This window comes from Terrapene carolina, unplaced genomic scaffold (genome assembly GCF_002925995.2).
Source record: "Terrapene carolina triunguis isolate 2854851 unplaced genomic scaffold, T_m_triunguis-2.0 Scaffold62, whole genome shotgun sequence".
Classification (NCBI taxonomy): Eukaryota; Metazoa; Chordata; order Testudines; family Emydidae; genus Terrapene; species Terrapene triunguis.
In genome coordinates this window covers 43,846,987-43,861,490 of record NW_020664413.1, presented here as the reverse complement: position 1 = coordinate 43,861,490, position 14,504 = coordinate 43,846,987, and positions in this window count along the sequence as shown.

Here is a 14,504-nt window from a genome sequence, read left to right as displayed (position 1 = left end):
CCCTCCCTCAGACCAACCCCCTGCCCCAGCCCTGAGCCCCCTCCAGCATTTAAACTCCCTCCCAGAGCTTGCATCCCACACCCCCTCTTGCATCCCAACCCCCTGCCCCAGGCTCAGCCCAGAGCCCTCTCCCACACTCCGAACCCCTTGGCCCCAGCCCAGAGCCCGCACCGAAACCCCCTGCCCCAGCCTGGTGAAAGTGAGTGAGGGTAGGGGAGAGCGAGTGATGGAGGGAGGCGGGATGGAGTAAGTGGGGCAGGACCTTGGAGAAGGGGCGGGGCAGCAGGTGGGGCAAGGATGTTTGGGTTTGTGTGATTAGACAGTTGGCAACCCTATTCCTGACAGATAATTTACAGAATTTCACAGGTTCAGTGCATGACTTGCCCATTATACTGTCTGAGGCTGTGAGCGATGCAGACAGGGCATGCTGCATCACTACTTTCTACATCTCCTCCTGGGAACTTTTTCTCAGATGTTGGATCCCCCACAGTAATTTGTAGGAAACATTTAGCCCCAAATTAAGTGTCTGGGAGTTTTTTTGTTTTTGTTTTGCAAGAAGCTAAATATTATGAAAGAGAAAATAGAAAACAAATAGCTTGGCATTCTAATATTATATTCTAATGGAATATCTTGGCCACCCATATATTATCCATACGGTGCAGATTCTTAGCTGGTGTCAACAGTCATAGTTCCAGTGAAGTCAGTGGAACATTGTTGATTTACACCAGCTGAGGATCTGCCCTATGGTTTGAACTGTCAGAATCTACTCCAAATAAAAATGCAGTTTTGCATCACCAAGTCGAACAACCTGTATCCAGGAGCGGCACCAGGGTTTTTGCTGCCCTAGGCGGCAGCGCTCCTCCTCAGAGCATTCGGCGGCAGGGGGTCCTTCCGCTCCGCGTCTTTGGGGCACTTCGGTGGCAGGTCCTGGAGTGAGTGAAGGACTCGCCGCCAAATTTCTGCCAAAGACCTGGAGCAGAAGGACCCCCCGCCGCCGAATTTCCGCCGAGGACGGCAAAGTGCCGCCCCCAAATCCTGCCGCCGCATAGAGTTAAATGAACCCACGCTGTAGAGCATATAATAAAGCTAAAATGTTTTGGACCAATCTGATTTCATTTGGGTTGCACAGGAATAACTGAAAGAAGAATTTGACTTTCATCGAAGTTATTTTATGGGTTTTACAGTTTTATATCATTATAGATGATGAGTTATACCTAGTACAAAGAAAGGGATAGGCTGGTTTTAGTCAGAGTTCATAGCAAACCCAGAACTTTAGTGAGCCATATACATAAGTAACCAAAAAAATAGGCTAGTATAAAAAAGGCAGCCAACAGGAGTCCAGGTTTTTTTGCTACTAATATATCATGGCCTTGCCCACACAATGCTTTTACATGCCCAACATTAATCAGTAACATTATTAGAGATCCAACACAATAAAATTAAACTAATCTCAGTTTACTAAAACATTAACATACTAACTGCTACCAAGTTTGTTAAATCATAATGCAATGTCAAACTGACTAAAATGCAGGAATCAGTTTACCAAATAACGTATCTGAATTGTAAATATGTTTTTCTACATTTCTTTTTGGAAAAAAGAACAAATTGTTTACTTTAATACAGCGACATTTTATTTTGTGATTAATTTTAAAATAACATTGTAAAAACTACCAACTCATTTTAATTTGACAAGCGTTTGGTAATTAATTTTCAAACAATGCAATGGGAACCTAAGAAGCACTCTTCATTTGACATGTATTTTATAATTTATTTTAAAACAATGCTGCACAAATCTGCAAAGGCATTATTCATTTGAGAGTTCATTAATTATGCAAATGAGTTGCAATTAACAAATCTGTTCCAAGGATGGCATTTGCATAATAATGAACTTCGTGTTTGTGACATTATTTAATAAGATACTTTTGTGCATTTTTAAACAAAACACTCCTGCGAATACTCTGAATTGGGAGGTGGTTAAAAATGGACAACCAGTGAATGAGATTAAAAATTGTATCCGGAAAAACATTGTTGAAATAAATAGAATTATATATTATACAAATGATAAATATGAATATTGCTTTAAAAGAACTGGGTTTTTGATTAACCTGTGCCTTCCAAAACAGTATTAGACTTTAATTTACATTTATGAAAACCATGTAAGAGCTGGGGCTTATTGAGACAGCTGGAAATAAATAAAAATGTATGCAAACACCTATTTAGTATTGCCAGTACGTGACATAATTGAGTACATGACTCTGAAATGATGGCTCTTATTACAACTTCACTAATCAGCACATGAGCCAAAAGACCAATGTCAGTCAATGGATAACAATTTTCAGTTACATTAGAACATCCTTTGGATTTGATGTGAAATAATACTATCAAACTGCTAGGAAAGGAGTCTTGCCAAATAAATGACTTTGGTTTCCACCACCTCAGAGTTTAATTTCAGATGGTTGTAGTTTGTGATTCCATTCACAGCTCAGTAATGGCTACATCTACAAGGAAATGGAGACCTGGGTGTTCGGCAAAGTCAAGGTCTCCACTGTGATAAATAAGCAAACTGATAGCTTTTTGTGGCACCTCGGTATCAGCACAAGACAGGGTTGCTTGGCAACACTATGCCTGGTGAGGTCTTGGTCTGCTGTGAATCAATGATGAGACTGTAGTGCAATCTGATAAATTCACAATGGCATATTTTAGATACAGCTTCAAATTTAGACTGGCTGTGTCCCCTGTATTCTTGGCTCCTTCCTCAGAATCAAAGAGTTTCTATAGGTCTCTCTTACATCTGTTAGTCTGTCACGGGTGAGCTGCTATTGACAGGCAATATTTGTTGTGTACATCATACTGGACTCACCAAAGTGCTGTGAAATGCACGATAAAGCAGTTACCAGATGTGAAAAGAAGTTATGCGAGAGTTAAAGATGGGTAAAGCCTTGGGATAAAGGCTTGTCAAAAAGGTACGTGAAAGATTTACAGAAAATTATTTCCCCCAAGTCAGTTCTTGAAATAAACACGTTTTTCAATATAAAATGAGTGGGAGGAAAAAAAGAACAGAAATTTCAAGCATGAAAATGTGAATAAACTTGTATTTAACTGGTAGATGTGTTTAGTGTGCAAAAAAAATACACACTCAGGCCCAAATTATGCTTTCATTCATGCTCAGGCAATCAATGAAATCAAGGATATTTATTTGTATTATCATCATTTATTTGTATGATGGTGGTGTCAAGGGATCCCAACCAAGCCTGAGACCCCTGTGGGGCTGGGTACTACACAAACACAGAGTAAGAGACAGTCCCTGCCCTGAAGCGCTTACCATTTAAATCAACAAGACAGACAAAGGATTGGGGAGCAGGGATAAAACAGACAAGCTGAGTGAACAGGAATAGTTTGCAAATGTCAAGTTAACGCAACAACATGTTTGTTGGTTTTTTATTTAAAAAAATGGAGTGGGCTTTTGTTGGGAGGGAATTAGCTAAACAGAGAGACAAAGCAATAGAGAGAGGAGTATAACGGGAGCAAGGGGGGCAAGTAGAATGAGGCTGAACTGAGAGACGGTCAGGGAGGGATAGGAGGCAGTTAGAGTGAACAGCCAATCAGCAGTTTTTCTGCTCAGAGCTGGCATGACTGGAGGGGAGTGCATGGGCCCTGGTGCTTCCATAGGGGCAAAAGCGCTGACTCTGTGATTTCCTCGGGGGACCCCCACTCTGCCCCAGGCCCTGCCCCCACTCCACCCCTTCCTTCAAGCCCCCGTCCCACCTCTTCCTGCCCCTGCTCCACCCCCAGTGCCTCCTGCACACCGCTGAACAGCTGATCTGCGGTGGGTGGGAGGCACTGGAAGGGAGAGGGAGGAGCTGATTGGTGGGGCCCACTGACAGGTGGAAAGAGCTGGGGATGGGGTGAGAGAGGAGCTGAGTACCTATTATTTTCTTTCCGTGGGTGCTCCAGGCCCAGAGCACCCACAGAGTTGGCCCCTATGCAGGGGCGGCTCCAGGCACCAGCGCAGCAAGCGCGTGCCTGGGGCGACAAGCCGTGGGGGGCAGCCTGCCGGTCGCTGTGAGGGCGGCAGGCAGGCAGCTTTCGGCGGCATGCCTGCGGGAGGTCCACCAGTCCTGCGGCTTCAGTGGCAATTCGGCGGCGGGGATGCCGATGGCGCGGCACTGGCGGACCTCCCGCAGGCATGCCGCCGAATCCGCATGACCAGCGGACCGCCTGCAGGCGTGCCGCCGAAAGCTGCCTGCCTGCCATGCTTGGGGTGGCAAAAATCATAGAGCCACCCCTGCGCCTATGCATAGGGGGCTCTGCCCATTGCAGTTGTGGGTTCAGAAGTGCTTGGGAGGGAGGAGTAACTCCAGCTGGAGCTCAGCTCACTTCTCCCTGCTGTGGTGCAGCTGTCTACAGATGAGGGCTCAAGTTGGCCCAAAGTAGCAAATTCTACCTTAGCTAGTACATCTTGATCCACTACAATCTTGTCAACCAGAGCAGGTTTCCTCATTGCAAGTCAGGGGCAATATGATGGCGAACACATTTTTCAGCTCTTCTGAACAGGAGTGTAGTACATCCGTCTTTGCTTTTGGCTAGCTCTTGCTGCCAATGCACCGTATGCACTAGTCATTTGGGAGGGCTAGACATGTCCCCTAACCTTCAAAATACACCTCATGGGGGCAAAGGGGGAAAGTAAAGAGGGGAAGAGACTCCTCTTGTACACCAGGTTAGCAAAGGACAGGATTTAGCCCTTACATACAGGAGATGATAGAAGAGAACTCAGGAAAATAAATGCCTGTTGTTTTACATTACATCTGCATATGGCGGCAGGGAGAAAACAAATATGCTAGGCCTAAAGCTGACAGATCATAAAAGGATCACTCCTGAGGACTCACCATGCCATTTTGTTGCTGTCCTTTTTTAATATTTGTACCATTAATTGCCAGCTGCACTACTCACAGCTCCTGTGAGCCTCTCAGGGAGCCAGGCCATAAAATGGTGTTCCAAAAATCCTTGGGATGCTGTTGGTTGCTTGTCTCCACTCACAGTGCACACAGGCCTGACATCTCCCGCAGGCCTGTCCCGCTGTTTCCACTGCAGTCTATTTATATTTAAACATTTTAAATGATTTTGATGGCCTTCCCCTTTGTGATCACTTTGCCAGGAACTAGAAGCTCATTGGAATTACACCAAGCTGTTGTCTGCAGTCAGCTTAAGCATACTGGCTGATAATTTCCTGATTCTTGTGGCTTCCCCTGTGCCTCGTTCCATGGCAGTGTTAGCAGAGTGTTCATTTTTCGGATGTCCTTTTAGTCTGCATTTCCATGGCCTGACTCCATGGATCCTTCATTCAGTGTGTCCAAGGGCAGTAATGACATTCAGGATCTTTTCCTCTTCAAAATATCATGATAAAGAGACATATTATAGTATTTAGTGCTATTGTCCACTGGTAGTTCTTAGGGCAGGTTGGAGATGATCTCTAGGGGATTTTGAGGCACCCTTACCTATCACTTGGGAGATAACAGCTGATGTGAGGGTATTGAAATTGTCAGAATTGGGAGTATCTGCCCAGCATAAGAGAACTGTCTTAAGACAGTGTAATATGTTAATGAAAATATTTTGATTTGTAATCCTTCAGTGTTAAAAGTGCTGTATAAATGTAAGTTATTCATTATTTGAAATCTGACTGATAGCACAGAGGCTGTCAATACAATGCCATGTATGCTGTTTGTGTTGATAAACAACACACATATGGAGTACCACATCAACTCTGGGTATGCAAACTCTTATATCTGTAAATCAATCATCCATGGATCTTCAGAAAATGACCGGGGGATTACAGCGGACTAGAAGCTGGATATGAGTCATCAGAGTGCCCAAGAAGGCCAACGGCATATTGGGCTGCATTAGTAGGAGCATTGCCAGCAGATTGAGGGAAGTGATTATTCCCCGCTACTCGGCACTGGTCAGGCCACACCTGGAGTATTGCATCCAGTTTTGGTCCCCCGACTAGACTTTAAGGTCAGAAGGGACCATTATGATCATCTAGTCTGACCTCCTGCACAATGCAGGCCACAGAATCTCACTAAAAAGGGATGTGGACAAATTGGAAAGAGTCCAGCGGAGGGCAACAAAAATGACCAGGGGGCTGGGGTACATGACTTACAAGGAGAGGCTGAGGGAACTGGGCTTGTTTAGTCTGCAGAAGAGAAGAATGAGGGGGGATTTGATAGCAGCCTTCAACTACCTAAAGGGGGGTTCCAAAGAGGATGGAGCTTGGCTGTTCTCAGTGGTGGCAAATGACAGAACAAGAAGCAATGGTCTCAAGTTGCAGTGGGGGAGGTCTAGGTTGGATATTAGGAAACTATTTCACAAGGAGGGTGGTAAAGCATTGGAATGGGTTACCTAGGGAGGTTTTTAAGGTCAGGCTTGACAAAGCCCTGGCTGGGATGATTTAGTTGGGGATTGGTCCTGCTTTAAGCAGGGGGTTGGACTAGATGACCTCCTGAGGTCTCTTCCAACCCTAATATTCTGTGATTCAGCCTATGATATAAATAGTCTCCATCTAACCTGCCCTATGAAGTGAACTTGCAATGTACCATGAAGGTAAATGCAATGTACAGCCAGGGCAAATAAATTTCAGGTTTACACTGGTGTATCAAATGAAGTCAAAGGAGTTACTCCAGATGCATTACAGCTTGGGCTTTGCTTCGAAAAAAACATCTAAGCAGGTGCTTAATTTTAAATTGAGTAATCCCATTCCTATTTAGCAAATCACCTAGAAGTATGTGCTTCTGTCCAATTGACTTCAAATAGGGCCTACAGCAAATGCATAAAGTGAGTGTTTTGCTGAATTGGACTAGACTTAAGCATGTGCTTAAGTGCTTTGCTGAAGGGGAGACAGAATTTAGCCCTCAATCCCTAAGGAATCTAATGTGAAAAATGCAATTGTCATTATCCTGTACAGGCTTATTCATTATGAAATTATTAAGCACAAGGTTTTTTTAAAACATTAAGTCAAATTTCTCAATCAAGCTTCCATTACTCCAGAACTGAGAAAAAACTGAGTAGGGACCTCTGGATTTGGCTAATGATTTAAAATGGTTCTTATTTCTATATATGGGAAAATGCATATTTTAAAAGAAACAAATTTCTGAGAAAAGAAGGATAAGTAAACATAGGGTTAGATCATGTAAACCATCGTTTAATCACAGGGAGTAATTAATAGCCCTGCAAGTGCTGTAGGAAAAGAAAGTATTAGCTCTAGTCATCTATTGTTCAGTTTTTATTTACATGCTTCATATGCTGGATAAGTCCAGAAGCATTTGCAGCAGTTTCCATTTCCTAAAGTTTGTCCAAGTAAAGCAATGAAAGGGGAGTAGCCAAATGCTATATTATTGGAAGTAATTAGAGAGAAGAATGAAGGACTGCAGGACTTCCAGACCCCAGAGGTGTGATGTTAATCTTTGCCCTTATTTCAGAACATGTATTTTCTCCCACTTACTTTTATATACTGAAACAGTGTAATGTCACAGAGTTTTAAATGCTATGGTCTTAAGTAACCTGCAGGGAGCTGATGTTTCCCTGTTAGCCACTAGTGTTAAAAACCTACAGCAAAGAACTGATTATCTGAATATGGGGCTTGATCCTGAAGTGCTTAGTCATGCAAACCTGCAGTGGAAGTTTTGCAGAATTGGGCTCCAAAGGTCTCTTTTGTAACTTTTAATCTCAGCCCTGCAGTGGGGGTTGGACAGAACCACCAAAGTGAAAACACAGGGAAGTATTGTGCTGCCTGTATTTTTTAGGAGAGCAGGGAGAACACAGAGAAGAGTGTGTGTTTGCTTTAGAGGGGGGCTGGGCCTTGACTTCCTCTCATCTCTACCCCTCTTTGACCCATTTGGGATATCTAGCGCTCAGGGGTGCTAACAAGAGCAGTCCCTGCACTCAGGTGAATGTAAACATTTTGATTGTGAAAGCCCCCGCATGGTTCCTTGCATCCTACCCTCCCCTTGCACATCTGTGCTAGGGTTAGTCCCATTCTAGCTAGTAATTTGTAAGAGAGGTAGTTCCAGGATGTTAACCAAATAAATGAATTAGAACCATTTAGTTCTGTAGGACAATAAGAGCAAAAGTAACAGCCTATTGTTCTAACTATACATACATTTTATAGTGTGTCCATGACATGCAGCACCATGAAACACTTTAAAAGAATGAATGGCAATGCAGATATCCCAGCTAGATACCAGAAGACAGAGAATTAACTACCAGTATATATCTCCTGCAGGTGCAAAGGATGGAGTAATTAAGTATGGCTGGAAACCAAAGGTCCTATCAGATACTCAGAAGAAAGCCAGGGAACTCTATAAAAGCAGCTCCCGGCTAGCTATAGAGGTGAATGAGGGGTTGGGGTTGATGAATTAATTTTTCTTTCTGGTTAGGGAACTGCTTTTGCTATCACTTTCAGAATGAAGCCTCAGGAAGGGAAAATTTGAATAGTGAGATTTTCATTGTAGGAGCAGGTGGCCTGCTTTGCTATCTCTTGGCATTTTTAGGTGGGCCAGACTTGTGACATAATTGTTCACCACCTTTCCCAGACATAACTGATTCCTGTCCACTATCAGGGCTGTTCTGAGAATTCTGGCAAGGATTAGTGAGCTGATCTGACCTGCTATATTTTTAAAAACAAACTCCTTTGTGGGTATAAACACCATCTTCTTGTCAGCCAGGAAAGGGGGAGCCCAACTCCCTATATTTTGAATTGTTTAGCTAGGGATAGCTCAAATAAATAGAGGTCCTGGGTGTCTCTTGGTTTCCAGCCAAAGGAGGGTTTTGTGAATGTGTTGATGAATTTTAGTATAAACATTAACTAATCAGTTACCCTCTCCCCTCCTTTGTGGTGGTGATAGGCATTATTATTCCTATTTTCCAGGTGAGGAAATAGACAAAAGTTAAGTGAGTTGGCTAAAGCCAAAATGGAAGGAGTCAGTGTCAGAGCAGCAATTAAAACAGAGGTGTCCCTTACTTAGTTCACTAGTCCAGGCTGCCTCATGCTATTGAACTGATCCCCACTCAAACTACCCATTGTAGCCAAAATGTTAGTTCTGTAGAGAAACCTACTCAGCTAAAGTCAGTCAGTGGGTTATGGTGGCTTAATGCTATTAACAGTAGTCTGAGTGGTCTTTTCCCCACTCCACCCCCAACACAAGCTACACATTGGCATATGAGCTCTCAAGGAAGTGAAGGGCTTGTTGCTGTGGGCTTCATGGACTGCAAAAATCTGCTTGGTAACTACAGAGGGAAAAATGAATTCCCAACTACATTAGACAAAATCAGTGAGTAGCTTTCAAGCATAGCACTTAGCTTAGATTTTTCAAGGCTGTCTGTGAAGGAAAAGGGCTGAACACCGAGGTTTTCTTTTGAAATGAAAGCTGAATTTAATCTTGATATTTCTAGGTCCCCCACATCAGAGAGGTGGGGTGTGTGGCTGAGGGCTGCTTTGGGCCTCAAAGGCTGGCTCTGCAGAGATTTACACACACAGGGTCTGGTCCAACACTCACTGAGAGATCCCCATTCACTTCAATGGGTTTTGGAGCAGGCATGTACTAAGCACAAACTGAAAGGCTTTGAATGGAAAGGAAAGTCACTCACTGAGGGTAGGGAGAGATTTGTAGAGAGCTGACAAGACATGTGTCAATAGCATTGTAAATGTGAATTATACTCCACTCTCATGCTGAGAAGCTTAGAATTCTGTCTCTGTTCCTTACTGCTGACACAGAACTATTGCTCCATTGCAACAGACACATTCACCCAACTTCCCTTTATTACTGGTAGCAAAACCATTTTAAATGACAGATCAAAAATTAAATTATTTTAACATATTCTATTAGCTCCTTAGATTTGTTAACCTGCATTACTGAGAGTACTCTATATTTGTTTGCAAAATCTCCTGGTGGTGAGGCAGCTGGCCAGATGCTTGTAAACTTGCAAATGCTACAGAACTCATAGGAGGAACTTACAAGATACAAAGTAAACTATACTATACTGAAGGGATGAAATTTGACCAATAATGCACCACTATATCTTCCTATTTAAAACCAGTGTTTTGTGTGGCAAATCTTTTCCTGATATTATACTTTGCTTAAGGAAATTCTGACTCAATAATGCAATAGGAATATGTGATTTTAATGATGGCAAGTCTTTTCAGCTACCCGGAAAAGAAAAGAGAGGTTAATATTACAGCAAATGCTATATTGTGAACTTCTATATTCTTCATTCTTACTGTAGAAAACAAAGTTTGTATTTCGGATTATGTTATGCTGGTGTATGAAAAGTCCACAGAAAACCTGTGCTTATTTTCTATGTTAATTGTGTTTAGATTATGAATGGAGATGATATAATATCAGCATACACACTCTTCATCAAGCATATACAAGCATAAAAACTTTCCATCTTATTGACTGTGCTACATCTTATTATAACCTATTCCATTGATAGCTGCTTTTCTTTTAATGCAATACAGTGGGAAAATATTTCAGGAAAAACCGTCCCTGTTCTGTCTCTGTAGAAAGCGTTCTCTTTAACAATAGCAGGAAATAGCTCATTGCTTAATAGTCAACATTTTTTACAATTGCTATATTTTTTTTCACATTCTCTATACTGTAACTAGAAATTTCTTATTAAGAACATTGTTACAAAAACAAAGTTAGATGTTGAAAGTAAAAGATACTCATTAAAATAAATATGCATAAATTATTTAATGTCTAAACAATATTAATCAACTTTTCTCGAGTTTTAGTGAGGCATACTTCACACATTATATAAAATGTAAGAGCATATGGTACTGGCATTGTTAAATTTGTAGTGCGCTGCAGATGTTTAGAACACTTGTGATGTTCCCTGATTGGCTCTCATAAAAATAGACCCAGTGAGAATAGTGTGTTAGTGCTGAATACTCAGCACTAATGAAAGGGAGTAGATTACACTAATATTACACTGGTCCCACAGTTTACAAGGCATACAGTGTTATTAGGGGCCATATCCTCTCTCCTGTGGTAAAACCATGGGAGGGGACAAGTGCCCAGGAGACTGTCAGGTTTATCTCATGGTATTTCCTCTGTCTATTCCCCTCAAGGGTGCTGTAAAGGAGGCAGGGGGCATGGTCTTCAAAACCTGTAGATAACAGGGATCCACAGGAATAGTCAGCCAAAATGGCAGCTCAGCAGAGGAACCTGCTCAGCTGCAATCAGTCTCCTGACAGGAGCGGAGGTTGTGGTTCTGTGTTGTGCTTGCCCTTTTTGGTGCTTCCTGCCACAACCTTTACTCTACAGCTCCATAGTTCCCTCCATCACACCAGTGCCTTTTCAAACTTTCCCATCTCCAGTAGCATTACAAAGATACAGCAGGAGTTAAAATTACTAGGAACAGTGTCAACTGCTATGGCCTTCTAAGTGACTTCTCTCCTAGATGTCTTCTCTTGGCTGGCAAAGCTCTAAATGTGAAGAAGTGGGGTTTATGTAAAATAAGGTAGGGGAAAGTAATGGTTCCTGTCTTCTACACAAACAATCCAGTTCTATTGGCTTCTGATCCCTTCTGCTTTTGCTGAGAGAGGGACCTAGGTATATTTCCCTAAGAGAGTACATGTCTTTTTTGCACTGTCTTCTGTCTGAGTATCTGCAAAGAAGTGTGGAATTTTGGATGTATTAATCAACAAATTAATTAAAATGAAAGACAGAGGAGGGAGTTCTAGCTTTGCTCTGATCATAAGAACCTAAGAATGGTGTGACACGTAGCCAGAAAGGGTTAAGCTGCTTGCAGGCTAGTTGACCTGGAGTCAACCTTTAAAGTCATGTTAGGAAACTTTGTGAATGGTAATTAGGGCCAATCCATGGTAGATAGGCTAGAACTTTGAAATGCAAACCTATGTTGTTAGAAGTTAGAAGTGATACTAATTATATGTGTGTACTCATAAATGTTAGCCATGTAAATAGATAGTTCCTGTCTGTCACTATAGCTATTGATTCAGAGATCAAAAGGGAATATTAACATTTAGATGAATCTTGGGTGCAATAATATCATTGTCTATATATTTCTTTAAAGTTTGTGATAAACTGATTAATGGATAACTTATTTTATGTTAATCCATGTAATTAATTACCGGTGAGGTTTAGGAAACAGTAGGTTACATCAAAAGCCTATTGTTCACCCAGGACTGTATGGTCAAGTGGCTGCTAGAAAACTGTATAAAAGACCCTTGTGTCCCAATCCTTTTTATCTCAGATCTGCTTGAGGCTTCATGCAGGGGAAGCTTAAGCTACAAGGCTGAGATCCCAGTCCTGACTGGACCACCCTGAATATAAACATTGGACTATAACCTATGGACTAACTCTGAAAGAACTCTTTGCAACTACAAAGCTTACCATCTCGGCTATGAATCTGAACCTCAAGAATTGTACCCATGTCTGTATGTGTACTGATCTTTTAACCAATACTCTATCTCTTTTCTTTTTAAATAAATTTTAATTTAGTTAATAAGAATTGGCTGTAAGCGTGTATTTGGGTAAGATCTGAAATATTAATTAACCTGGGAGGTAATGCGTCCGATCCTTTGGGATTGGTAGAACTTTTTATATGATGAATAAGATTTTTCAGTAATCCTCATCATATTTGACTTGGGTGCCTGGGTGGAGGCCTGAGGCTGGGTTGCTTTAAGGGAACTTGTTGTTGGCTTCTGGGTAACTAGTGAGGTATTATAGAAGCTGTTTTGTGCTGGCTTGGTAAATCCAAGTATTGGAATATCCACCAGCTTTGGGGATTGCCTCCCCATTATTTGCAGTTCACCCTAATTGAGTGACCTCAGTTGGCTCCCCTGGGACCCCAGTCACAGTATTAATCAACAAATTCATTAATATGAAAGAGAGAGGTGGGAGTTCTAGCTTTGCTCTGATCATAAGAACCTAAGAATAGCCATACTGGGTCAGATCAATGGTCCTTCTAGCCCAGTCTCCTGTCTTCTGACAGTGGCAATGCCAGGTGCTTCAGGGGAAATGAACAGAATGGAAATTATTGAGTGATCCATCCCCTGTCATCCACTACCAGCTTCTGGCAGTCAGAGTTTTAGGGACACCGAGAGCATTGGGTTGTGTCCCTGACTATCTTAGCTAATAGCCATTGGTGGATTTATCCTCTGTGTACTTATCTATTTTTTAACCCAATTATACTTTTAGCCTTCATAACATCCCCTGGCAATGAGTTGGCTGTGCAGTCTGTGAAGAAATACTTCTTTGTTAGTTTTGAACCTGCTGCTTATTCATTTCGTTGGGTGACCCCTGGTTCTTGTGTTCTGTGAAGGGGTAAATAACACTTCCTTATTCACTTTCTCCACACCATTCATGATCTTATAGACCTCTCTCATATCCCCCCTTAGCCATCTCTTTTCTAAGCTGAACAGACCCAATCTTTTTAAGCTCCCATCAGATGGAAGCTGTTCCATGTCACTAATAATTTTTGTTGCCAATGTATCTTTTTTGAGGATATGTTCTACTGAGCTCTTGTGTGGCTAACTAGCAGATGTGTGTCCCCAGGAGGTCAATCTTTGCTAGGAAGAATGACAAGTTTTGGTGTTAGCACAATACATATACATTGCCTTATGCAGTCTAAATAGCTCCATTGGAAATATATGGAGATCTTCCCCTTTACAGCCAGAGATTTCTCATGTGTTCCTTTTTGAAAATTAATATGTTGAACATGAGATGAAGTGAGAAGCCTAAAGAAAAAACATTATTGACCTTTTAGTCCTTCTGATGTGTATTCTAACTTTTTGTAGCATCAGAGGAAAGTAGTATTGACCAATCTGCATACAGTCATTGGCTGTGTTATTGACACACTACCACAGCAGCAGAGAAGAAGAAGAATCCTTTTCCTTTCACCATCATCATCCAGTCTCTCATTCATCAGACCCACATAATATCTCACCTTGACACCTGCAATGTCCCCCTCTCTGGCTTTCACATTTTCCCCATCGGTCCATACGAAATGCAGCCATTGAACTCATCACCAACCTTGCCTGCTGATAGGATCATGTCAAACCCCTCTTAGAATCTATACACTGTCTTCCCTTCCACAGTCACATCAAACTTAAGGTTCTCATCACCACCTTCAAAGCTTTACATAACTCTGACCCTCCCTACGTCTCCTCCTCTCCTTTGTTGAGTGTTGCATTGTCCCCATCCACTCTGATCTGCTGGTGTTCCCAGCCTTGGTCACCTGTTTGTCAGCTACTCACCCTCGTTCTTCCTTCTACATGGCACAAACATGAACTCCATGACCTCATTTCCAAGCCCCTCTAACCGGTCCACATTTAAGTCACTATTAAAGATCCTAAGATTATGATGTACTGATTGCAACAAATCAAGTTTACATGTATATAAATTGCCTATTGTTGTTCCCTTCCTCCTAAACACTGTCTACTGGTCTGTCTGTCCATAGATTGTGAGTCTCTTAGAACTAGGACCATC